The sequence below is a fragment of the Cyprinodon tularosa genome, unplaced genomic scaffold (genome assembly GCF_016077235.1).
Source record: "Cyprinodon tularosa strain WSP-4 unplaced genomic scaffold, ASM1607723v1 ctg254, whole genome shotgun sequence".
NCBI lineage: Eukaryota > Metazoa > Chordata > Actinopteri > Cyprinodontiformes > Cyprinodontidae > Cyprinodon > Cyprinodon tularosa.
In genome coordinates, this window is record NW_024038944.1 from 359313 (window position 1) to 387050 (window position 27738).

Consider the following 27738-nt stretch of genomic DNA (forward strand, 5'->3'; position numbering starts at 1 on the left):
AATCAAGTGAGAGAAAACATCAAATGTTCCTTTGGTTCTCCCAGGCTTGACAGGAGGACTGAGATGAGGAGAGTAAATCTGGGTGGTTCATCTCTGCAGGTTTTGTTTCTTTTCAAACAAAACATAAAAACTGGATTAACTGCTTAGTTATACTCTGAGTTTATCCTGCAAAGGATGCTATAAAACACACACAACCTCCGTTCCTAAATTTACTGTCTTTTGTAAAAAAAATTTTTACATTCCTCCCATTCAGCGATACCATGACTTTTTTGATTTCTCATTAAAAGGGAACCTGGTCCAGTGCTTTGTGTTTTCTTCTTCTGTTTCTTTGATCTACTGAGGGATAGCTAGCATTATTTGGAACTAGCGTGGCCAGATGTCCGTCTTTAGGGCGGACAGTCCGGATGTTCATTGCACTGTCCGGCATCCGGCGCAGCATCCAGCCAGACGTGTATTTGTCCTCCTTTATGAGGCACTAGGCTTGTAGAGCAGATTTTTATTTATTTTGCTGGGCTGCAGCACAATATCCAATCATCAAAAATGCATCACTATCTGATCTAACAGATGATTGGCTAAGAGTGGCGGCATGTCACATAAAGATCTGCTTGTCATTGGTTACAAAAGTAAACAAGGATCAGAATCACTGATGCTAAGTATTAAAGTTAGCGTCCTGTCAAAACCAGGACGTCGTTTAACCCAGAATGGACAAAAGAGCGTGAATTTATGACCAAAGGAAGTGGAGATTCATTCCATGGTTTCTGCCACAATGTCCTCCTTTTTGGTGCTATAGAAATGGCCTCCCTAGTTGGAATATAGATCTGAAATGTTGGGTTTGTAAAGATGTAGATTCCAGCAGCCGTATTCAGAGCCTAGCATCTATCAGATCAGTTTCCATGAAACCTGAGAATTTAGCAGTTAAAGCAGAAAGGCTGCAGGCGCCGTGTTCGACCACCACAGACCGCCACTGTGAGAGAACCCTCAGCCCCCTCAGTGGGCGGCAGGCTGCTACCTTAGGGGTGAGTTAAAGGCAGTGGACACATTTCATTGGAATGACCAACAACAATATAGATCACATATCAAACTATAAAAGCAATGCAGTAATTATGGAAAGATGATGAACACATCCATCCATCCATTTTCAGAATCAGAAATACTTTAATAATCCCAGAGGGAAATTACTTTTGTTACACGCTCTAGTTACAGTTTTACATGATATATACACACATCCAACTATAACCTTTTCTCCCGCGTAGTCCTTCTCAGGCTGACGGTGGGGCCGGTGGCCTTTCTATGGGGGAGAGGTGGGGTGCATCCTGGACAGATCATCGGTCTGTCGCAGGGCAACACAGAGACACACAACCTGCACACACACTGACACCTGAAGACAATTTAGAGAGGCTACAGTAGCAGCCATTCAAAATGTCCCCTCTTTCCTTAATGGGTCCTTTGCTGGCCCCCCTCAGTTCCATTTTAAACATCAATCTTTGTACTAAATCTGTCATGATTTGTGGACATTAAGATCTAAAGAGAAGCGCCATCTCCTGGTCAGACACTATAATTCAGTGAAAGGGTGGAGTCAGAGTAAAAAATATGCAAGAGGGGGTCACTGCAGTGGCTGGAAGTTGGAGGCGATTTTGCTGGGAGGTGGAGGGAACTGGGCTGCCATTGGGCCGGCGTTTGACTGGGAAGGGGCCATTTTGAATGGCTGCTACTGTATGTAGCTGTACTGTATGCTAATGTTTTTGGACTGTGGGAGGAAGCCGGAGTACCCAGAGAGAACCCACGCATGCTCAGGGAGAACATGCAAACAAAAAGACATTGGAATCGAACCCGGAACCTTCGTGCAAGGCAGCAGTGCTACCCATGAGAGTAATATTCAAACTTTTTTAATATATTTTTGTAAATTTGACCCAAATCCTCCCTAAAATAAACCCAAAAATGGGAAAATTTACTCTCTGCATTTTACCCGTCCCCTTGGGGAGCACAGGGCTGCCCCTGTTGGTGTCCGGGGAGTAGTGTGGGGTTAAGGGTCTTGTTCGGGGGTGGGGGGGGGGGGGGGGGGGGGTGTTGAACTTGAACTTAGAACCTCTGGGACCCAAGCGCACTGCTCTAACCACCAGGCCACCACTCCCCATCCCTAAAGCTTTTCTTTCATAAACTGACCGTATAGTTTAGTAAATCCCACTCCTGATCCTGTCCTACTTTCCTTCATTTCCAGCATTCTTTGCTTTACTTGATTAAAGAGTTGGAACAAATGTCCTGCAATGCGAGGAAAAATAACCACTGGAAGGAGCCTAAAAAGTTTGGAGGTCAGAACACGCCTGAACGGCCGTATGAGTCAGAGGCAGCTCGTTTGCATTCCTGCAAGGTCACCGTTAAAAATGGCTGGAGATCAGATGGGGGCAGCGGGGGGAACATTTGGAGCCATCAAACATCCAGGGGCTTCAGGAACAAGTGAATGTTTCCCAGTCAGCCTCTTCAGGATGTTAATCCATAGCCCACTTACATGGATGGAGGGGGGGCACAGAATGCTAATTTAAACGCTGCAGAAAAGGTCAGAACATCATGAGAACATGTGTTTGACCTGCGGCCAGAGACACACAGATGAAACTCTAATCAACAAATCTCCCTCAGCCCGCCTCTTCAGGCTGCCTAGCAAAGGTCGGACGATGACACCGGTCAAGTGGCCAAAGCCGACGCCCCCAGCCGTGAAAGACAAGTATTCAGACAAGCAGCAGAATGTGATTACACTCCAGAGTCCCCGCGCTGCTCATTGTTGCAGAGAAGCCAATGAATCCGGCTTATAACACGGCGCTCTGGGAGCAGAAGCAGGACGGAGGAGCTGTCCGCACATTACGCAGAGAAAGATTCAGGAGGCAGGGAAAAGCTCTAATCCCATTAATTCCCATTGAGAAAGAAGACCAATGAGTTTTGTCAGTCCACAAACAAGCTCAGCTCTGCTTGTTTTCAAGTCCAGTGGCCTCAGAGTCTGGCGTCCCTCTGAGGGGGAGACGCATCATCTACATCTGGAGGCGGGGGGAGGGGGGCACAGAAACTAAAAACAGAAAATGCTTCCGCTTCCAGAACACATTTTAAACAGCAAACTCACTTTGCAAGGATGGAAGGAAATCCAGTTATGAATCCTTCTTTGCTCTTTAAACCACAGCTCTGAGCATTTCTGTAGGTTTACTGATAGATGCAAGATTTTTAAGAACATATCTGCATTACTACACATATAGACACACAAATAAACATATATATTTAGTTATTGAGACAGCTAACGGTCTCTGTGTTTGTTCCAGCTTTGCAGCACAAGGCTGGAAGCTAGAAAAGGATAAAACAACAGTTTCACTCTACAGCCTTCCTGCTATGTTTGATATGAATTGGCTGTTTGTGTATTTTTTATTATTGACAATGAATAACTTTGAGATTCTGGGAAAGATTCTAAGTCATCCAGGTCAGAGTCATTCCAAATTACAATTAAAAAATAATCCACTGGACTTTGTTTCCAAGTTTGAAGACGTTTCGCTTCCCATCCAGAACGGGCGACATCAAATCCTACCTGAAACTACAGGCTAAGGATCAGGTTAAATACAGTAAGATTGTTATTCACGCTGGCGGTAATGACTAGGGGTGTGCAAAATAATCGTCACGATGATGCATCGTGATTCTAATCTTCGTTATCTGCTGCATCGATTCTTGACGCCAAGTATCGATGATTAATTAAAAATAAATAAATAAATAAAATTGCATGAATGGTTGGCGAACATCAGCTAAAAACAAGTGTAATACAACTTCCAGTCCAGTAGATGTCGCTGCGGATGTGTTGACGCACGCTGCCTTGTGTCACAAGCAGCGGCGGGATACTGCGCCGAGTCATTCAAAAACAAAAGGAGGTGATTGAGTAACTTCGTCCGGCTCCGTCACATTTCAAATACGATGCTTGGAAGCATTTTAGTTTTAAAAACAAAACCAATATAAGACACTACCCAGGTCATACTCAGCCAGTCAGCCACTGGTAATGGCTGTATTTTTTTCTAACAGTGTTCAGTGAAAATATCGCAATGCATCGCAATAATTCAAGTATCGTGATGCATCGTGATAGAATCGTATTGTGGCCTGTGAATCGTGATTCGAATCGAATTGTGACTTCTTTGGCAATACCCACCCCTAGTAATGACACCCGGTTACGCCGATCGGAGGTCACTAAAATTAGTGTTGCTTCGGTGTGTAAGTTTGCCAAAACAATGTGGGACTCTGTAATTTTCTCTGGTCCCCTCCCTGATCTGACCAGTGATGACATGTTTAGCCGCATGTCGTCATTCAACCGCTGGTTGTCTAGGTGGTGTCCTGAAAACAACGTGGGCTACATTAATAATTGGCAATCCTTTTGGGGAAAGCCTGGTCTGATTCAGAGAGACGGCATCCATCCCACTTTGGATGGTGCAGCTCTTCTTTCTAGGAATCTGGACACATTTATTAGTCCTCCAAAACCCTGACCCCCCAGGGTGCAGACCAGGAAGCAGAGTCCTAGTTTAACAAACCTCTCTGCAGCTTCTCTACTGTTACCCACTCTTTACTCCATCCAGACAGTGTCTTGCCCACGACCAAAATCTAATAAATTAGCAAAGATTCGCCAAAATAGTAAATCATGATAATCTAATTAAAATGAAAATAACTCAAATTGGTGAAATAGTAAAACGATTAAATGTGGTCTGTTTAACATAAGATCTCTTTTCTCCAAAAGTCTACTAGTTAATGGCTTGATTTGTGATAATCACATTAACTTATGTTGCCTTACAGAAACCTGTTTGAGGACATTTTAGTCCTGGTATTATTAGAGCTCAAATGGTTCCACCAGCATATCGCTCCGTTCCTGAGGACCGCGGCTCCGCCCTGATACTTCTCTCCATTAGCAAACCATCAGAACTCACACATGAGGCAGAGGAAATATACCGGGACGTAAAATCAGCCATGATGACAGAAACAAGAGAGCCGAGAGGATCCATGGCTCAGTTTCATATGACTGACTTGTTTTTAACATCTAACATTCACCTGTGGATGTGACACCATTAAAGTTTATCTATGGAAATACATGATTTACTGCAGAATTAGTGATGCACCTTCATATTTTCCTAAACCCTGTCATGTTCAAATGCTTCACCAACTGGCTGCTTTAAAAAAAAGGCGTTTGAAGCAGCAAATGTTTGGTTTTTCAGGGTAATTTTACAGCCCACAGAAAGGCAGGTGGTGAAAGCTTACTCCAGCGAACCAAATGTCACTGTTGTGTTGGTAAAGCCTCGGTTTGAAGAGAAAAATAAGCCCTAACACTTGTAAATAGAACAGAGGAGAGGCAGAGCGGCGTGCCCCCCTCCCCCGGTGGGACACTGCAGGACACAGAAGGATGGTAAATACCGGCATGGCAGGACGGAGGGACGAGATCCGCAGCTTCTCGCCACCCCCACTGCTTTCACTCCTTCCCCAGCTGTCATTATCAGCAACACAAGGCTTAAGCTTAGCTGTGCAGGCAACTGAGCAGAAATAAGCCAACATCCCGGCCGCAGACGCTGCATTCATCCCTAACAGCTCTAACAGGAGGACGTTCTGAGACACACAGCATTGGAGCATTTTTCTCTGTTTTTGCCAAATTATTCACTCTTACTGAGTGAAAATCCCAAAACACAGAACTAGGCGGCAAGCAGGAGATGACCTTTGACCTCTAGTACCATAACAAAGTCAACTTTTACCTACAGTCATGGTAAAAAATTATTAGTCTGGGATTATTTTTGTGGTTTTAATGTAAAAAGCGATGTTCTCAGTTTAGTTCATTGGTTTTCACAAACTTAAAAAAAACAAAAAAACATGAGATGCTAAAAACAGGAAGTGGTTTATATTACCCACTCCAATGAAATCAGAATACTATTGAATAAACCTCCTATAATATCAAGAATACATAACATGGAGATGAACTTAAATAACCCAGAACTGAAATAAAATAAAACATTTTGCAATCCTAGACATTAAAGTGTTTTTCTATTCCTGTTTTTAATAAACAATGAGAAAAAGAGTTATAATGCATCTAAAACTGTTCAGGAAATTGGATGCGTGGAGGTTTAACAGCGGGAGACCGAGCCTGTGGTCAGATCCAGGCATCAGGAACGTTCCCTTGTTCACACAGCGCATTACAGCTCAAACCCGTGGTGCAGCTACAGTAGCCCCCTGGGGTCAAAAAGCCTCGACAAAGCCAACGTAACCATATCATCTGATATTTCATGAGGCATTTTTTCTTTGGATAAACTTTACATGCACAGGTGAATTTTCACAAACAATTACAGGTGCTTGGTTCCAGGTACTTAGAGATTCACTTCCATACAGAAAGCCCATATTCTTATTTTCAGCTACCACAGTATACATGTCAGAGTAAAGAATGTTACTTATACTTCAGCGATAGCATCAAGGTGTTACTTTAGTGTATTTCTTATACTATGTCCGCTGGTTGTTCTGTTCTTTTTAAATCTCTTTGCAGGTGATGAAGCAGACTGAAGATGTTTTATCATTATCTCCCTTTTTAACTCCTCTTTATTTCATCTTTTCTCCTTTTTCCTGTTTTCCCTTTCCTGTTCTGCTTACATTGCAGTGTCCATATAATCTGTAATACTCTCTGCATAATTAAAATAAAGCTATTTATACGCATAAATCCAGAGATGGGAAGTAACGAAGTACAAATACTTTGTTACTGTACTCAAGTAGATTTTTCTGATATTTTTACTTTACTTTACTACTTATTTTTATGGCGACTTTTTACTTCTACTCCTTACATTTTTACACAAATATCTGTACTTTCTACTCCTTACATTTTAAAAAATTGGCTCGTTACTTTAGTTTTGAATCATTTCAATGGAGTTACCGTTATTATTTTTCACGTCATCAATACCAGATTCAATCTAATTGGATGGGAATCTACGTTGCATTTGACGCACCACTACAAGATGAATCGACAGATTCGGCGGTATTCATTGGCGGCAAATCATTGCAGCTTGGTGGCGGTGGCGTTAGCATAGTAGCATGGATGACCAGATGATTGAAAATGAACACAACGGAGATCTAGTCCTATTGGCAGACATCCATTTAAAATGTAGGCAACGGCATGAAAAAAGTGGTTTCTACTTTTACTTTTATACTTTAAGTAAATTTACAAGCCTGTACTTTGTTACTTTTACTTGAGTAAAGAACTTTAATCAGTACTTCCACTTTTACCAGAGTATTTTTTAACACAAGTAGGCCTATCTGTACTTTTACTCAAGTACGGAAAGTCAGTACTTTTGCCATCTCTGCATAAATCAAGCGGAACACTTTGGTGATAGCCGTACCGCTCCACTTGTGAAAGTAAAATCTGTTGGGCTTTTTTTTAGCATCAAGACAATTATTCTTATTGCCACCCTGCAAACAGGACACTAAAATAAAAATAAAAAGAAAAGACACAAGTGAATAAATAGAGTTGAAAACGTTAGCTTGTAGCAGGTTGAGGGTAGCTTAGCTACAATTAACATGAACTGTTACCATAAATAGCAATGTTGCAGCACATCACAACTATGTGCTAATCAGTCCGATTAAGTTGTTTGTGGGATCTAATGTTATGGTTTCCACGGCAACTAACAACACCGTCTGATTAAAGCAAACAGAAAAGGTTAGCTTCATGCTAATTTAGGCGGTTCGGTTCATTTACTTATCAAGGAGAAGGCTTTTTCTGCTGCCATCATGGCCAACATGACTTATCCATCATCATGTCTCTTCACATCGTCATGTGGACGGCTGATCAGACTGAGGATTCTGGGTTTCATAACGGCTACAGCTGGGTCAGTCACCAGTGCAAAGCTACACAGGAACAAAGGACCTGGTTGACCACTGAAAACTAGTCCTACTAAACTCCATGTATAAACACAGAAATGGAAAATAAATGTTGATGCCGTTTCATCTGTGAATATTTGTTACTTTATTAGGAGAACATTAAATTATAACTTCTCTGTTTAAGTGGCAGGTAGATCATTTTGTACTTTTTGAAATGTACAACCATGAACCATAGAAATGTTTATAATTCTGGGTTTGTCCTGCTGGTCCACTGCGCTCCCGTTTACACCGCATCATATAAATCATTGGGTCATCTGTGGCCCCTGGAGGACTTGATGACACGCTGAGGAGGTAATTAAACAATTAGGATCCGGTGTGTTGGAGCAGAGACGGAGCTCAAACAAGCAGGAGGGAAGTCCACAGGGACCGGCCCTGGAAACGGCCAAGTTAAAGCGTTCATCAGGAGTGGATGGAAGATTTTATTCTCTATTGATGGAACTTAAAAAAGGACGACCACAGATTTCCAAGAGGTTCATGAACTTTGATCTCAGTTATACTCAACAACTGTTATAAATGTAATGACCCCACAGCTTCACCAGGTGCAGAGAGAGCCTTACAGTCAGCCATGATGATGTTCCATCATAGGTGTGTCCATTCGACGTGAAACAGGGTGACTCGGCTCAAAGTTTGCTTTCCTGTTCTGTCCTGCAGTCTTTAGGGATTCAATGAACTTTACAGAGGAAGATCTCTGAGGAGCTCAGTTTATCATGAAACCAAACTAAATGTTTTAACTGTAAATTAGATTCAATATTAAAGATTTTTTCAGAAAGTAAATGTAGAATTTAAGAAATGCATTCATTAAATGATCACAGCTGATGCTTTCAGCCAGCCTGTAGCCCCTGGTGTTCCACTGGGATCTGGTCTCGGGCCTCTGCTTTTCCATTTCTACGCGCTTCCTTTGGGCCGTGTCATTGGTCAGAATGGGATCTCCTTCTACTGCCACTGTATGCTGCAGATGACAAACAACCCCATTGAACTATCATTTCCCAGCTTATCCAGCACTCCCTCTGTTTTCCTGGTGGACAAAAAGACAGACAAGTCTAAACTTTCTGCAGTTACCAAAACCAAGCTCCTCCTGGGTGACTACCTGAAGCATGTCCGACCATCTTTCAGATCTACCACCAATTTCACTGATAAACTCCTTTCTCTCTTAACAGTGAAAGACCTCGCTGTGAGACTCTACACTTTAACCTGCTTCAACCCCCTTAAGAGAATCACAGAACGCCATCCTTCTTTCAGCCTCTGATGCTGAACAACTGGTCCATTCCTTTTATCTCTTTGAGGCTGGATCTCTGTAACCTTCTGTTCATAGACGTCCTGCAAAATAAAAATATGGGAAACTACAAAACATCCAGAAGTGAGCTGCAGGGAGTGATGGCCTAGTGGGTTAGAGCAGTGCGCTTATGTTCTGAGAAGGTTGCAAATACCCGGTTTAATCCCCACGGCCTCCACTCTGGGTCCCTGGGTAAGACCTTTAACCAGAGGCAGATTTAGGAAATTCTGGGCCCTAGGCAAAGACAGGCAGGGGACCCTCTGAATGGAGAAGACAACACATAGAACAGCCCCATTCTCCAGATAGAGAAATGTTAATAGAATAGACATCCATTATCTGTTCTAGGTTGTGTCCCTCTCTTCTTGTCCCTTTTCTTCTTGTTTTCCTCTCTATGTTTTGTACTCAGCTGACTTTTCATGCTGTCTCTAAAGGAATGAAAGATTTTTTCCAAGCACTAAGCTCACTTAGCTGATTGCTCCTTCCTGTGTTTCCAAAAAGGCCAAAGTAAATAACCCAGTCCTTCTTTTCACTGTAGACAAGCCATGATCTGCTTATGTGTTCTCCATGTTTCATTTGGATGAAATAATAGCTGCATGAATCATGACAGCAGACAAGATAGAGGAGAGCAGGAGGCGGGGTTACCAATCTACTGGCTCTGGAGAGCAGAGTTCGCTGCTTTTAGATGTTGTCTCCAAAGTCTCCAGTAGCAGAAAAAAGTCTCTAGATTTGGCGCTAGGAGCTTTTTAGAAATCAAAGTGCTAGAGGGGTCTGAAAAGTGGCTAAATATAGCGACTAAAGCGCTAAGTTGGCAACACTGCTCTTTGCATGGTTTGTTTTCAAATGGTTTGCTGCTCTGTTTGGACCTTTCTGAACATGTGCAACAAATGGACTGATCCAATATGGTGGACACTGAAGGGGGGGGCTGAGACACACTTAATATTATCAGAGTTCTGATGGCATTTTAGACAAAGGATTTTTATCAAAAAAATAATTAATGTGCAGAAATAAGGAATAGTTGTATTAACCATACGTATGGAAACAGAGTTTTATGGGGCTCCCAGGAACTTGGGGGCCTGGGCACCTTCCTAGTATTGCCTAATGGTAAATCCCCCCCTGCCTTTAACCACACAATGGCAGCTCTAAGGGGATGGGTCAAATGCAGAGCATGAATTTCTCCATTATGGGACAATAAATGGATTAACAGGAATCTGATGAAGTCCAGAAGAGGAAAACTTTCCTTCAATTGTTTTTTAATTCACTACTTCCCCATTAATGCGACGAACCGGGAGCTACGCTGTCACTTGTTGACTTTAAAAAGCCGTAAAGACTTTCCTTTCCAATCATTTCACTATTTCATTATTTTACCATTTATTCATTAGTTTTTAGTTTTATTTAATCTTGCCTTACCACTTTCATTCTGCAGCCCTTCTTTAATGAAATGTGCTGTATAAATATAATGTGTTATTTGTTTGTATATTATTATGGCCACATTCTTGGTTTGCTAACCGTGCTTTCCTCATCCTGCAGTCTCATATTTACTCCAGTTAGTCAGTCAAGTGGCCAGAGGCAAAGTCAGGCTGTGTTCTAGAGCAGAGCACTGCCAGTGCGGATCTGGTACTCTTAGCTCTACAGTGAAATTACTTGTTTGTTTTTTTTCTGATCAAACAGGAATTACTATCAGGTAATGAATTGTAACATATTAGGAGAGAAGTGATGGCAGCCAGGCCTAATTACACTCAGACATGTTGAAAGGTCAGCAAAGTCGTTATGGCTTCCTGTAAATAAATTACAAAACAAAACAAAACAGTTTTTACAAACACATAATAAAGTCATTAATTAGATAAAAGCAATTTATTCAGATATTGCTTTTGCATTGTGACACTTAAGGTTTCCTTCCTTCCTATTTATGGGCTGCGTCCTTAGAAGGCCAGATTCGAAGGACGATTACGTCATAGCGCAGCGCCGAGGTCTGGTCGGATTCCAAGACTCCTCGTTATGCGGTCGACAAATAAGTCCTTCGTTTTGCCCGATTTGAAGGACGGGTCCGCTGTTTCCTCCGTAGCCTTGGGTATCCCAGGATTCATTGCGAGACCAAGCAAGCCAGCTGCTCCGTGCTCAGAGGAAAAAGGGAAAACTGTGGTGAAAATGGGAAGTTCAGTTTAATATAATCCAGTCAGTGAATAGTTCCGTCTGAGATGAATGAAAATAGTTGTTTTAATGGTTATTGAGTCAGATATGTGGCGGTAATGTTTGGTTTATCTAAAGGTTTTTATCTGTTATTGTGTAAATGGGTTTGGCTGGAATTTAAGGACAGATTCTAATATATCTGCAGGGTGGGGACTATAAATCTGATAGGATTTTTATTTTTTATTGCCGTTTTGCACAATTTGCTTGACTAAGTATGTTTTTGTTGTTGAATATAAGATATTTTGCAGATTTTGTTTAAGTAAACCAGCAATTTGCACATTGTTTAGATTTACTTATATCTTTCTAACCCATTTATATCACTATATATTGCTTTTATTTGTTCCTGCTCCCGGTAGTTGGAACCTTTATTCCTCTCTGGATTCTCATCAGTCTTTGTTCACTTTACAATTAAAAAAGGAAAAAAAAAAAAAGGAAAAAGAAACAGTTTTGAAAAGTTGGGTATTTTATTCTTTTCCTGCTTTGTGTGTCAGCTCTACCGGTTGCTAGGCGATGCAGCATACAGCGGTAAAACCCACCGAAGGGTAGACCTGTTTGAATCCACAGCCAAAACTCTTCCGGTCTCCTTATTTTCACAGACTCAGTCCACGTAGACCGCCTCCCATAAATTTGAACGCAGCCACTGATGTATTTTTGTTCACCCAAAAAATGTGATCACAGTCAGCACAATCACTGGTCTGGACTGTAAATCAGTGGGACATAATGGGAATAAAAAGAGCAGCGCTGTCTCTGTGGGAAGAGACTGACTCTAATGAGGCAGCCTCATTTTAGCCCATCTGCTCAGTTTGTCATCTGAAATATCCACATTCCCATCTCAGATTCAACTTCCCGATATAATTATCTCTCTTGCTTCGTACAGCTAAGTGACTCAGGTCAATAGATACATAAATGTGTTAGATGTGATTAGTTTGCCAACCCAGAAATGTCTGCACAGCGCAGAGCAGCCGCAGTGTTTATGGGTGGCTGCAGGCGAGTTCAACAACCCTGTGAGATGGATGTAATAAAAGGTTCCAGAAAACAGAGACGAGACAAGGATCTGGAGTCAGAGTTAATCGATAATCTGATCAATGGAAGATTAGCAGGTCTATGGACAGCATGGCACTGCTGGACAAACACTAAATCAAACACTGCTGCCAATCTGGCGGCCAGAGCCGATGAATGAGACGGGGAGAGTCCCACAGCTCTGGGTGCTGAAGCAGACAGAAGACATTTCTTTATAAAACGGGACGTATAGATGAGGTTCCCACGGCTCCTGCAAAGTCAAAGTCTTGAGAGTTTTGGAAACATCATAAAAAGATACCAATCCTTGAGCGTCCTTGAATGTTTTTCTTTCAAGGCCGCCATCAGCGGGTCATTATTTCTTCTTTGTGGATCCTTGTGTTTCTTGTACTTAGTTAATGAGTGCGTAGCAGGTCATGCATCAGTGCATAGTCCATTTTGAAACTTGCAACACATTTCCTGAAGAGACTTAAGGCTCCAAAGCCTAATCTCAGCATCAGTCAGCATATCCATGTATTTTATATGAATGGCCACCATGAGTATGAACCTTGGCTGTACACGCTGTGGTATGAAAATTTAGATTTCTCTTATTTCGTATATTTATCCAGTGAAAAAATGTTTTTACTCAGTTTGATTCACCTGCAAGGCCACAAAATGTCTGAGTGAGAAGTGTTTTGCATATAAGGAATACTTATTCCCAAAACAAGCCAAATTCTTTCTCAATGGTTTGTTTAACCAAAGTGTGTGTATTTTGTTTTGACTGACACAAACTTCTCAGATTTTTCATCATTATAAGTAAGCGAGACAAAACGCTGTCCAGATCAGAACAGGGCTGATTACCATAAATAAAGGGCCATATGATGAACTGAGTGTAATTCATCGATCTCAATTTATTTAACTGGAGAAAATAAATTCATACTTTTTACCACTGCATACCCTTTTCTTTTTTATTGATTGTGGTCCAACAATGTGCATTCAGTTACTTTTTTATAACATTTTATTGGTACTAAATGCTTTATAAGCTTAGCCTGCATTAAAAGAATTTCTCAATCAGATTGAAAAGTATTGGAATAAAACAGCCGATTGGACTAAAAATGTCTAATTTCCATGCATCGTTCTGATGAATTATCAAGCTAATCTGTTAGGAATCCAGTTTTGTGTGGGTTGTCTTTATTGTGTTGTTCTCTCCCTCCACCAGCAGGTGGTGCCCTGTCCTCGTTGGTCCTCCCACACACCTGCGGCTGGTTGGCTCATTACTGAGGATTATTTGAGCGCTGGACTGTCACTACCTCGACGCCAGAGAGTTTGCCAGTTTTGGGTACTCTAGCCAAGCTGAGTTTAGCTGAGTCTAACTGAGTCTTTGTTTTCACTGAGCCTAACCTTCTTTTTTGTCTTTGCCTTTTCGACAGGAAACCTTCCTGCAAGCTGGATGTTTGGCCTTCTTCCCTTGGAAGGAGTTTTTGAGTGTCACACTGAGCAGGGGATTAACCTCCACAAGTTCCATTGAAGTCCTCCTGAATTTCCAAGTGACAGTCCGCGCAATAGCTCCTCAGGGTCAAACCAAGTCTAAACCTTTCCGCCCTCCAACGGAGGTTCTGCGGCTGATTATCGCACATCATTTCCACCTGGTTTCTCTACTATTTAGGTTGTGTGTTTGCCTCCCATCAGCGCCAGGTTATTGGAGTGTTTTGGTGAGACGTTTCCTAGCAATCTTTAGTGTTTTCCTGATTATGACCAGTTTCTGCCCTGAGGATCTCAAGTTTTGCCTTGCCCCTGTTTGCTCTGTTTGTCTGAGCTATTCCTGGATTCTACCGGCTTCTGAACCTGGAACTGTCTTCTGACTTCGGCCTTGAATTTCCCTTTTGGACTCGTTCGCTGCTCGGCGTCGGCTGGCGCCCTCTCCACTCACTCTCTAGGAACTCTGGGGGCGACGCCCGCTGCAACTGTGGTCTAACCTCCCGTCTGGATTCAACTGTGTTCTCCGCGAACGGACTCCAGTTTGTATTCAGCTCCACATCCAGTCACTGACCTGTATTATCCCATCTCTGCAGAGATCCACCCCGCAGCAGACCAGCAGCCCCGCGCTCCTGTTAGTTTATAATAATCGCTTTGAACTTTCCCACTGTCTGTCTCGCCTCGAAATCTGGGTCCAATTTCCTGAGATCATTACAGTCTCTCCAGCCATCGCTCAAAGTTCCCACGGATCCTGAACTAACAGCTGACACTTCCCTTCCCTCTTCCAGTTCCGGTTCACCAGTACACTGAGTTTCCTGAATCCAACCCCCACTGACCTTATCAATAAACCTGTTTAAAGTTTTACCCTGGTTCTCTGAGTGGTTTAATGCAGTTGGGGAGCAACATGTGGACTAAACATCATGCAGCGCAGGATGGTTCTAAACAGAAGTGGCTTGGAACCGAAAATCAACTTTTAAAATTCAATACCTAATTCCTTCAAAGTCAGAGGCTGGTCATCTGGTGTTTCGTTAAAGGAAATGACAAAAATAAAAATGAGTTAAATGGATGTTTATAGAAATTATATTAGAAAACTGGGAAAGGTTTAAAAAACAAATACTTTTTAGGAACAGCAATAAGGCCCACATCACCAATACTGCAAGATTAATCAGACCCTGGAAAGCAGAGGCCAAATAATTCAGAGTAATTCAGACTGTTTACATGGGCTCCATATGCTGCCTGATCATCTAACAAGGAAGCATAAATCAAACCATGCAACCGTTTCTCAGTACTGTGGCATTAACGCTGAATTATTCCAGTTGGTATCGATTAACATGTTCTCACTTTTAAGAAGTTATTGCAATTAGAACTGGGCAGTCTAGATTAATGCCTGATGTTATATTTTATTAAACTCTAATTATTGTTAAAGGTGATAACGTGCTACGGTGTTTCACACCGACTCATGTGAACATTAAAAGGTGTGAAGTGCTTCGTATTTCTTATATTCAACCAAAACATTTTGAAGGTCAGAGGTGCTCGATATGCAACATTTCAAAAACTTTATTAAAAGAAAGAAAGGTGTTCTGAGTGCACCAAGAAACAACAGATTTGTGAAAGGTGGTTATCTTTCCTTTTCTCTGTTATCAAAACATGGGCAACACACAGTATATATGTATATATATATATATATATATATATATGTAAATCTCTATATATAACAGATACAAAAGTTTCATAAAGTGAAGAACAACAGAATTTCTTCAGTCCAAGGCTTCTCTAGAGCTGCTGCAAGGCAAGGTAGTTTATTCTTATAGTACATTTCAATTGGAAGCCATTGAAAGTCAGGGCAGTCTCTGGACTTCCTTCAGCACTGAGGCCTTATTGGAAGATGTTGCTGGTCATTGGTAGGACGCTGTTAAACTGTTGAAACAACGTTTTTGAATATCTTACTATTAATGGGGAGGTTAGAGATAGGCCTGTAGTTCTGCAGAAGCAGGGTGTCCTTTGTGCTCTGTGGTTTGATCATTGCTGTTTTTAGGGCCTGGAAAAAAACAGCTGACAAAAGGGATTTGTTTATTATTTGAGTTATATGTTATACCAGGCATGCATTGCAGGCCCTGTCATAACATTAATTACAACAGCAGTTTATAAGGAGGATTTTCAACCAGCACCAGATCCCTGTGCACTTCAAACCCAGTGACACTCTGAGACGAAACCTGGTTCACCCCAAAAACACACCAAGAAACGAGGCTTACAACGTGATTTACACCATTCAGTGTAGTGAAGAGTGCACAGACCAAGCAACCACTACACAGGCGCATGGCTCAACACATGACTCCTCAGGACAGGACGCAGCTGTGCACCTACACCTGAAGGCTAAAGGACACTTTTACGAGAACAAAAAAGTCCATATTCTTGCAAAGGAAGATAGCTGGATTGAGAGCGGAGTTAAGGTAGTCATCTTTGTTAACCTGGAAAAACCATCTCTCACCAGAGGAGGTGGTCTTAGACAGAATCTTTTACCTACTTACAAAGCATTTTTAGGAGCAATAACCAGAAGATTCACCTCCCACCTGCTCTCACCTGACTCACCCTTCTCTGAAACATGAGACTGAAACCCCTCTGACGAGGGAGTTTACGACCAATCAGAACCCCCATAACGACCACTAATACCCCTCAGGTGACCTCCTTACCCTAGAACTAGAGCTTATTAGCGCCGTAAAATTCTTAATCACTCTGTCAGGTTGAGGCCTGTGATGTCAGGTAGAGCCAATCAATCCATCTTTTTTTGCACAGAAACATGACCCTAACTGTAACCCATCAATACAGAAATCCAGATTAGGCAAAGAGACTTAATCTGGGTCCGTCTACAATAACTGTAGCTTTAAAGCATAAATTTAAAGCTTGGTTATATTTCCTGTTAAAATCAATTTTTTTTTAAAAGCACCAGAAAGTTATTTTAAGTCTGATTTCAAGCTTTTTGCATATTTGGCGATAGAGAGAGAGCAACATGGCAGATTAGTGCGACCCGATCAAAGTGGCGGGTGAAAATCCAACAGCAGCGTGTTTTAAAGCTCCACGGCGTACAGCAGTTACTTCAGAAAAGGAAAGAATAATGAACCCAACCGTTAGAGTTTATGTAGGATATACCGGCTCTGCTTCAGCCCCTCTGTTTGCCGTCACCCCGAGCTGAAGCTGCCTGACTGCAGCAGGGTTCAGAACGCTGCTCTGCCCTCCTTCCAAAACAAACTCAAGTCTGAATAGGAAGGAGGGAAAACAGAAAATACATTTGGACAGTGAAATTGCCTTGTCACACAGAAAAAGGCATTATTGAGATAAATCACCCCAATGTCTTCAGTAAGGTTTGCCTGAGTTCACCTTCAACCGGCAGCCGCCACCCTGAGTCCTCACATGTAGAGATACAGAACCTGAGGAACACCGATTCTGCTAATTATATAAAAGATTCCACTTAGTAAAGTTATCAGACAGCAATCTATACATTTTATCTCTTATGCTAATGATACTTAGCTTTATGTATCCCAAAATATCAGATCAACCAATCAGCTCGATGGAAACACAAAAACCTGGAGGACTAAAAGTTCTGCTGGAATATTGAGACGGGGCAGAAGAATCAAATGGAAGCAAGCAGGTTTAAATAACAGTTAAATAAACACCAGTTCACAGCAGGTCAGCACAGATTATCAGATAATCCAGACAGATTATTTATCACCCTGGCTGGCCATGATGGGCCTGTTTCAATAAAGAAGTTCAACCAACTCTGAGTTAAAACTTGAACTCTGAGTTGACTTATCCTGAGATTGGAAACTCTGAGTTTTGGGTTTCAGAACAGCTGAAATGAGTTAGTTCAATCAACTCTAAATTGACTGACTCTGAGTTAAGCGGGTGCACCATAACTATAAAAAGCCATCATCAATGGAGCACAGATATCACGAGTCACCATGGCAACAGCGTCAGACAAAAAAAGGTGTGCATATTTCTCACCAGCAGAACTGGATGTGCTAATGCAAGCATATGCAGAATTTGAACATGTATTTAAAAAAAAAAGCAACACGGCTGCAGCAGCGAAGGAGAGAGAGTTAGCTTGGGTGAAAATAGCTGCTAGAGTCAATGCGTAAGTTTACATTTTAATTACTTTTATACAGTGTTGGGTGTAATGAATTAAGTTACTTAAGTCATATAAATACTGTAATTAAATTAAAGACTAAAAAAATTGTGGATTTAATATCAAATTTTTAAAAGGTATATTTTGATTTGAACTTTCTCCCTCTAGTTACACACTTTGGTCAATTTAAGATTAATTCAAGCAATTGAATATTGTTTATTTGAAGGCATTAGAAGTCCAGTTTCTTGTCTCTCCTTGTATTGTTCAAGTGGTTGAGGTTGATTTGGGATTTAGAAAGTAATTAATAAGTAAGTAAAACAAATTAGTAAGTAGACCAATACTTTCTAGAGACAGTAATTATTACATTAATCTAATTAGACTTGTTGAAGATAAAATTTGTAGTTAACCCCTAGAACCCTACGGACCCACCGGTGGGTCCAGCTGCTATGTGACCTCGTAATTTTAACAAACCCCCAGTATTGATGTAAAAAACATATTTGGCACAGTTTGGTGACATTTATGGATAAATGTGCCAAAATGGCCTCTCCGCCTAAGAAATTTCTCACTAATACCATTCTAAAATAAATATGATTCATCTGATTGAGTCCAAATTTGGTATATTTTTACACAACATTTAGATTTGAAAGTCTGTACTACTTTTTTGTGCTATAAATAATATTTTGGTAGTGTTTTGCAATGTTTATTTCAAAGAAAATTTTGGCGAGGTTCAAAAAATGCAAAATATTTTGTATTTTGTCCCTAATATTTCAGGCAGGGTCAAAGCTACAATGGTGCTGACACCAGAAAACAACTCTATGACATCTTAACTTTACAGAGGTACCAAAAGTTTCTTCTTAAATCTAATAGCTGTGAGGCTATAAGTTATTTACTTTTGTGTGTTTTTGTCAGGCAGAAATGTATTTATACCCCCTTAGGGTGTAAGAGGTTAGTAATTAAGAACTATTTTAGAGTAACTCACCCAACTGTTATAATATCAGAGGTGAAACTGGAAGAACAGTATTTTATTAAACCTAATTTAGTTTTCATGGATAGGTGCAATCCTGCAGGCATCAAAAGAACATGGCAGCAACTGAAAATGAAATATAAAAACATATTTCAAGCAGGTAAGCTTTGAGCACATCATGGGAGTAGAGTAGCTACCTGGCTTTACAAACAGGATCATCCATAAAAGGACATGCCATTTCATTCCCTTTGATGCGCTCTACGTGACTGAAATGTGTGCAATGAATACTGTATGTCCCCAAAGAATCAATGAGGTGTTTAAACACCACTTCCTCTTTAAAAAAGGGGAGGAGACCAAAATAAACTCCGGATTTTCTGAAGAAAACCTGCTCCCGACCAGGTTAGGTTCACAGAGTAAATTGCCATGGTAACTGACTCTGAGTATAAGTTACCTCTCTTTCAGAAACGGGCTTGACTTACTCTGCTTTCTCAGGTTTAACTTACCTCCCTTTCTGAAACAGAAAACCCAGAGTTTCCCTCATTTCAGGGTTAACAAACTCAGAGTTTTCACTTAACCTCCTTTCTGAAACAGGCCCGATGTCTGCCTCTGTAGCTAAGCAACCATCCATCCATCCATCCATCCATCTATCCAGATGTAATGTCCCTTCTAGCTTTTTATAAGATAACATTTCCTGCATTACCCTTTGTCAGCAGTATATTCTGGCTCCATTTTGGAGCAGATCATCCACAAACCGAAGCACAGAGGACATAAAGAGGATGAGCAGTTGTTGCTCATTCATTGGCTTCATCCAGGAGAAAAACAGATGACATCAGAGAGCTTTCAAATCTGGAGCACATGAAGAACGTCACAGTTAAAACTCAGCCACTGATTGGCTGGACTGGATGAATTATCTATTGAGAGATCAGGAAGTGGAGGTAGCAGCAGGTCGGGGGCTTCTGCCTCCAGCTTGGTATCACAGCTGAAGTACAGGGCCACGCACAGTAGGCGTCTGCACATCGGACCTGCCTCGGAGGGAATGCTGCCAGTTACCTCCAACCCCGAGGAAGCAAACGGACCGTTCACGGACTTTTAATTTTTAGAAACGCATGTGTTTGGATACGCGTTGTATATAGTTGTGTGTGTTTTAATAAAGATCTTTCTTTGCACAAACAGCTTCCTGGCAAATGTTCATTTCCTGTATAAATTCATTCATGTCCTTGATGGTAGTCTAATAATTGTGTAGTAGTGTAGGATAACATAAATACACAGCATATGAATGAATAAATATATGAATAAATAAATATATATTCATAAATATATATATATGTATATTTATATGTAAATATATATATATGCCAACCAATCACGAGCGACTTTACTTGTTTAAAAAGAAGTGGTTCCGTCCAATACTCAGTAAGAAAATTAAAGCCTGGCGTGGCCACGTGTGGTTTTGCTGCCAATCACGAGCGATTTCATTTGTTTGAGAATAGTGGTTTCAGCCAATACTGAGTAGGTTATTCAAGCCAGACCTGGCCAGCCGCGCGGGTTTGCTGCATTCATATGCTAATTAGGGCCATTAGTACAGCTGATCGCTCTCCACATACGTCATGGTACGTTTCCGACAATTTGTGGCACGACAAACGCGGACAAGCACGGGTTGCAAATTGTCGGAAACTGACGAAAATCAGGGAGATCTGCGGGAGTTTACGGGGACGAAAATCTCACTTTTCATGCAGTGATTACTGTTTTTATTCTTAAAATAAGATAATTAGATAATATGCAGTTAAAAAAGATAATGCAATTGTTTTTTTCTTATTTTAAATGTAAATCGTCTCGTCCCATTGGGAAAGTGTCTCACTTACCTCCTCAATTCAAGAAAGAATTCACTTATTTTAAGAAAAATGTAATTATTCAGATTTTAATTTTTGCAATAAACCAATGGATATTGAAAGACTATTTTTCTCTAAATAAAATGTAAATCTAAATAAATGCATTTTTTCCCCTTGGATTGAGTAGGTCAGTGAGACACTGTTCGGTTTTTTTTTTTGGTTTTTTTTTGTAATTTATCCCCACCGAAAAGGGTCGCTAGAAGAGCGAGACTTGGTTACAACTCAGTGTCCAAATGTTGTTTATTTTCTTTCTTGATTTCACACTTGAAACACAGCAGGTTATAAACCTGTGGAAAACGCCAAAGTTGTGCTATACATTAGATGCCATGTTCAGATATTTACATAAATAACTAATACAAATTCACTGCAATATCAATGAGAAATCCATATAAATACACATAAATGCATCCATAAGCTATAAACTCTTATTTAGACACACACCATAAAGCGTCAGTAACTACTGTATAAAAATCTGCAGCTTGTATAAATAATTCATATAAATACAATTCCTCATTAAAGCATAGCCAACAATATCTATAAATATAAACAATAGAATGCACAACAGCAGACACTACACTTAATCCATTTCATTACATACAAACACCAGAGCTACCACTGCAAAAAGCAGCTTAAAATAACAACAGGAGCCCATTTACAAATGCTAGGTAAGTGAACCACATCTCCCATCATGCATTACAGGAAACAACTACAACTTCGGCCCGACTACAACACCCAGAGTGCACCGCGAATCAGGAAGTAAGCGCATAGCGTCAAACGCGCTTCGTTTCAAAAGTTTTTACCGTCAACTCAGACTAATAAACTTTAACAGTAATCGGCGGATTAAAACAATGCACTCGCCAAGCGACCACAGTGAAAAAATTATAAACATCCGACCAGTTAAAGGGCAACAACAGTCGATCAAGCAGTTTAAAATAACCAGCGAGAGAATATTAAAACCCAGCACCTTACCGGTGATGTGCGTCGCTCTTCCAGCCATGCAATTGGATTCTGTCTCTGTGCGTGCACGCTCCTGTTTATCTACGCATCACTAGGAACACTACATCCAACGGCAAGCCAGCACACCAAACCAGGTAAGTGCCCCCTCCCACCTAATCAGCTGTGCTGCGTTACACCTGATCACCCGTGAGTTGACGTTGTTTAGCTACCACCAAATGACAGTGCACAAAACAGACACTTTGCTAATGGAACGAGACAATTTACAGTTAAAATAAGAAAAAATTAATTGCATTGTCTTATTTCCAGTGCATAATATTTATTTATCTTATTTTAGGAGTAAAAATACTCATTCCATTGGCAGATCTTATTATTTGCCTACACAGTTTAAGGGCAAATACCCTTAATTTAAGAGATTTTCACTTATTTCTAGATCTTTTAAGAGGGGACTTCATCTATTTTTCGTGTTTATTTCTTAAATGGTGATTCAACATAGGTGAACCTGTTGAAATAAACAAACAGCAGGTAACTGGCACAGAACTGGCCCCCCAGGGTCTGGTCATTTTCACTATTGTCTCCCAGCAAACTGCTCTCTGTGTTTAATGATCCATTTCTACCAACTGATTGAGAAAATTATATTCAGAGGGAACAAATAATAGAAAATGCTGTAAAAGTTTTCTCAAGGTCTGTAAAACGCTGAAGCTTTCAAAGCAGAAATCAAATTTTAAAAAGCAGCTTTTTGCACATTTGTGACAAAACAAAGAGTTTGTGGGTTCAATCTTCTGTCAATGAGTGTTTATGGATTATAAGGGCCTGAAAATAGATTTTGTTTGCAATAAAAGGGAAAGGGTCATTTGAACGCTGTAAAAAAACAAAGGGAGGAGCGGCACACGTTGTGTGTCTTGGTTTGCTGTCACTAAGGAGCAGGAGATTCAACATACTGCTGAACACACCTTGATAGCAGAGACTGGAGTAAAGATGCACAATTGACCTGCAGGATACAAACAGTACAGGTCGATTTTTACAGAATCGTGTTTTTGTTTTTCTAAAAGCATTCAGAGTTGTAGCTGTATGCTAATTGAAAAGAACGCAGTGTAACCTTCTTAAAGGTCACCCTAAATACACAGATGTTTAAACAGGAATTGAAGGGGACCAGCCAAGGGTCCATCGGGGAAAGTGGGGAAATTTTGAATGGCTAATACTGTAAACATGGATACACATATTAATAAGCAATTTGGACATAAGTGCCTTGCCCAAGGGCACATCCACTCAGCCCAAAACTTTGAGATTGCAAGACAACAACGCAACTCACATGCTGGTGAAGATTCTCAGTCATCCAGGTAATAGTCATTCCAAAAGAGTTTAAAAAAAAATCCACTGGACTTTGTTTCCAAGTTTGAAGACGTTTCTCTTACATCCAGGAAGCTTTTTCAATTCAAAATGTCAGAAATATCGTTAAGTTTGTAACCATCGCAACCATCGCAACCCCAACCCCTTTACAGGGGAACAGAAGACCTCCCCTATTCACCCAGGCCAACAATTCCCTCTAACGACCCCCCTTTCAGAGACAGACAGGTATGGGGCATTGCAGGCTAACAAAGAAGCCAAACGACCCCCATTCCAAAGGGGGGGACCCGTTCATCCGTTTCTATTTGCATTTTTCTAAGCCAAAGCAAGGCTTTTTTGGGCTGCTGGATAAAACCTGGAACTCAATGTTATTTCTGACATTTTGAATTAAAAAAAGCTTCCTGGATGGAAGAGAAACGTCGTTAAACTTAGAAACAAAGTCCAGTGGATTGATTTTTAACTTTTTTGGAACCCAACCGACTGTGCCAAGGTCCCAACATGGAGGCGTTGTGCAAATTGTGCAGCTATAGAAAGGAAACCAGCCACCTGCAGGATTATTCCGTATTTTCTCTCCCCAGGTATAAATCTGTCCCTCAAAGATCATGTGACTCCTTCTGATTGATACTCATAAGCTACTATTGTTAGCTTCCGATTTGAGGGTGAGGCTTTTAGCTTGGCACCATGTTGTGTCTAATGATCTGTCTCTAAAGTCTGAGGTCAACTAGATCAGAGATAAACTGCAAAAAAAGAAGGAAACAAAAGCTGCGTTTGCAATCAGTGATCATGTTGCAGATTATCTGGATTATAATTGTTTTACCGCGACGTCCTGAATGAATTAGGATTTTATTTGTATAAGGCAGCTGCCACTTGTAACAGATCAGTTCACGTGGCGGGGATGATCTCAGAGACAAGGAGCAGGTAGAGGAGACGAGAAAGGAGCTTCTGTGCTCATATGAAACATTCAAATAATGATAATCAGGACATATCACCTATGAGGTGACTTTGAGGTGCTGACGCTGTGGAATAGCTTCTGGCATCCAGGTGACTCCCACTGTGGCACACATTCAAGGTCATTTCTTGACTTTCTGAGAGCAGCGTCAGTCAGAAAGGGACGCCACTTCCTTTCAAACATGACTAAACCAAAAGTTGATTAACAGAAAATTCCATTTTCTTTTTCCTCTCCTCTTTTAGTACGGGAAGTCTTAAAGTGTTTGGATTATAATGAGAAAGGAAACTGTTCGCCAGAAGAAGTTTTCCATTAAAAAGTATAGCGCATTTGTAAGAACAAAACGGAGGAAAAAATGCAGTGTTACAAAAAGTTTATCCAAATATTGTCTCACTCCATAGAAAATACTTTAACTAGTATTTCAGTTTGGACAGTACGCTACTGTCACCTGGCTACCAAAGCATAAGTTCTGCATATCTATCAAGGCAAACATGCAACATTTTTAGCCCTAGCTTAACCAATCCGCTGCAATTCACACTGAATGACTGGAAATTAATGATACTCCTGATTTATGCTTCAGATTTGCAAAAATGGAGGATGCATTTGTTGACCGCATTTTGCAGGAACCTTTGTAGATTCGTGCAATGGGACAGCCTTGTGATGTCATCGGTCTACAAACCTTAAAATCAGTATGGACATCTAAGCTACAGTGGAAGTGCCTCAGCAGTTCCCAGGATAAGTGCCGTGTATCCGTACCGTCATGGCAGTTAGGAAGGAACTGTGAGTAATGGACAGAACAAGAAAAAGTCGCCATATTGGCCTAAATGGTTTATTTGTACTGAATGCACCATATTAAATAACTGAATAGCAAATCTTCACCTAAAGAGAATGCCTTCTGCAGAGCTGAAATATCAGAGTTCTGTCATTGTTAGAAATAAAACCTTATCTTCTGTTTACACTACATCTATAAATAGTATGCTAAATATTCAATTCAATTTATTCATATGGCACCAATTCACAACAACTGTCATCTCAAGGTTCTTTACAATAATAATTTATATTTATAATAAAACTAATTTTAAAACATTTTTGACCTCTTGAACATGATCTGAATCCGACTTTCGTCTGTTTTCCTAACATGCAGCCAATTAGGCATGAGATCCCAGAATGATAGTCTGGAATATGCTGGTGAAGATTCTCAGTCATCCAGGTCAATGGCGTCAATATCGGTAAGCAGAGACAGCAGTTACTTAGGGCCTCTTAGGGGCCCTGCCACTGACACCTGGTAGGCCCCCTACACAATGGTGAAGCAGGACGTCTCTTTGCAGATATAATGGTGCGAAAAATTCCTCTTAAAACCCACCTGATATTAGGATGACTGACCGAACCGTATTTATATCGCAACAGATGGCAGATTTCACCACGATGGTGAGCCGTTTAAACACGACATCAACAGCAAAGCAGACAGCGGGACTTTTAATTAAAACTGTGTATAGTTCATTAGACGGTTGGTAAAAAATACACTCATAATATGTTTCAAACTGCAACAAAGATCTTAAAAGAAAGATGCATTTGAGCATTTTTTTTTTACAATACGACTTGGAATTATGGGTAATCCAGAGCGTAGATTAAAACCATAACCGTTACATACAATGTGTTAGCGACGACGGATACCAAAAATAGGTACTTAAGCAGATTCCAGAAAAGAAAAAGGAAAGAACGATAGCATGATAAGACTCATTATACAGCAGAATATACTAAACTAGTAGCCTGGTGAGACCATCCTGATCTCGCGAACTTTCAAGGTTTCACTCGCAGATCAGTCTGGAGACTCTTCACTAAACGAACGTCCAATCAGCGTTGGCTTTGAGGCGGGTTGAGGTGTGACGCAACGAGAAGCGCGACAGTTCAGTCTAAAGAACATGGCGGCTTCAGCCGATGAAACTTGCGTTAGCGTGGCTATCGAGCAAGTTTTATGGGAATTACAGAGTATTTCTTCACTGAAAGAAGAGCAAAACACTGCTCTGGAGGCTTTTCTCAGAGGAAAAGATGTTTTTGCTCTTCTCCCGACTGGTTTTGGCAAGAGTTTGATCTATCAATTGGCTCCTCTTCGTCGTCGCTCTGTTAGTACGTCATATGCTTCGTTGATCTGATTGGTTTATTTGGCCCGTCTATCACCAACATAGGCCAATCAGCTAACCAGTATTTTCACCCCTTCCCAAAATTACTTCAATGGAAGGTTTCCAGATGGATATGCGGAGCAAATCCATCTGGAGGAGTCAGGTTACTAAAGTAAATTCATGTCTATTAAAGGGGAGGAATGATGAAATAATGAAGTCTGTATGTATGGGGCACGTATCGGGTCGGTTGTGTGTACTTCATATGGGGCCCACCCAGATAATGTTGCTGACGGGTCCATTGTTGTGTCGTTATGCCATTGATCCAGGTCATGGTCATTCCAAGAAAAGTTAAGAAACAATCTGCTGGACTTTGTTTCCAAATTTGAAGACATTTCATTGTATAGATTAGAGTAGATTAGATTAAATGAGCTTTATTGATCTCACAGAGGAGAAATTCACTCGTCACATAGTGACATAGTAATAAAAGAAGGTGCAAACAAGGAGGAAAAAGGTGCATTAAGAAGAATAAACAATATATATATATATATATATACAGTATATCAAGATAAATAAGGGTTAAGGTGCAAGTGTACATGTATCACACACAATGAAAGACAAAATAAAAATAAGAAATAAAAAAAAAATAATAATTTATAAATAATAAAACCTGGAACTCAACGCTATTTCTGACATTTTGAATTGAAAAAGCTTCCAAGATGGGAAGAGAAACGTCTTTAAACTTTTTTTTTACTTTATTTGGAATGACAGTTTGGAAGTTTGATTGGAAATGAAAGCATACAGTTTCCTAACAAGGTAAAGTCAAACCTAATTTTGAGAAAGCATGAATAAAGATTCCTGTAAAAACACATATTTTTTTATATACGGCTGTAGATCAGCTGAGCCACAGCAGCTCAGCGTTCTTCCCTCTGAATATGAACAATAAATCTCCTGCTGCACCAAAGCAAACTGGCTAACGTTAACCAGCGGTAATAAAGCTGAGCGGTTAGCCGTCTGACTCTGCCTTTATCTTCCTCATCCTGCAGAAAGCCCCATGTCATCACACAAACAGGATCTGCTTATCTTCACCATGGCTCTCTCTTATTCCGTTCTACGGCTGGATTTGTGAGGATAAAGCAAACAGTTAGGGGGGATATTTCTGTGGAACATAAAAGATCAGTTATCTGTGTTTGTGCTTTGTCACTGGCGTGGCCTGAGGAAGTCAAACCGCCGAAGCAGCAGCAGTCTGACTCCTCACATAAACACTGGAAGGACAGAGATTCCACTGATGCCATCTGCTTATTGCAGTGATTTAAGCGCACTTGTCAGCGGGAAAACAATCCAATAATAACCCTATAAACAACAAACAGACACGACATGGTGTCTTCACATGACTCCCTGAACACGATGGGACTCACGGCGGCAGGAACAGACGCTGACTCACCGGCTGAACCCAGACTCTGAACCTAACCCCACGTTTGTGTGTCTGTAATTGGGTGTGGTAACCATGGAGACGGATACCATGTGGCAGAGGTAACAAGCTGACAGAGACACGTTAAGG

The 27738-nt window shown here is 40.8% G+C and overlaps 1 protein-coding gene across 3 annotated transcripts in view; it reads right to left on the reverse strand.

Moving 5' to 3' along the window:
* The window catches only part of tsnare1 (T-SNARE Domain Containing 1), a 238464-nt gene that overhangs the window by 181080 nt on the left and 29646 nt on the right, over nt 1–27738 (reverse strand). The window lies entirely within an intron of this gene.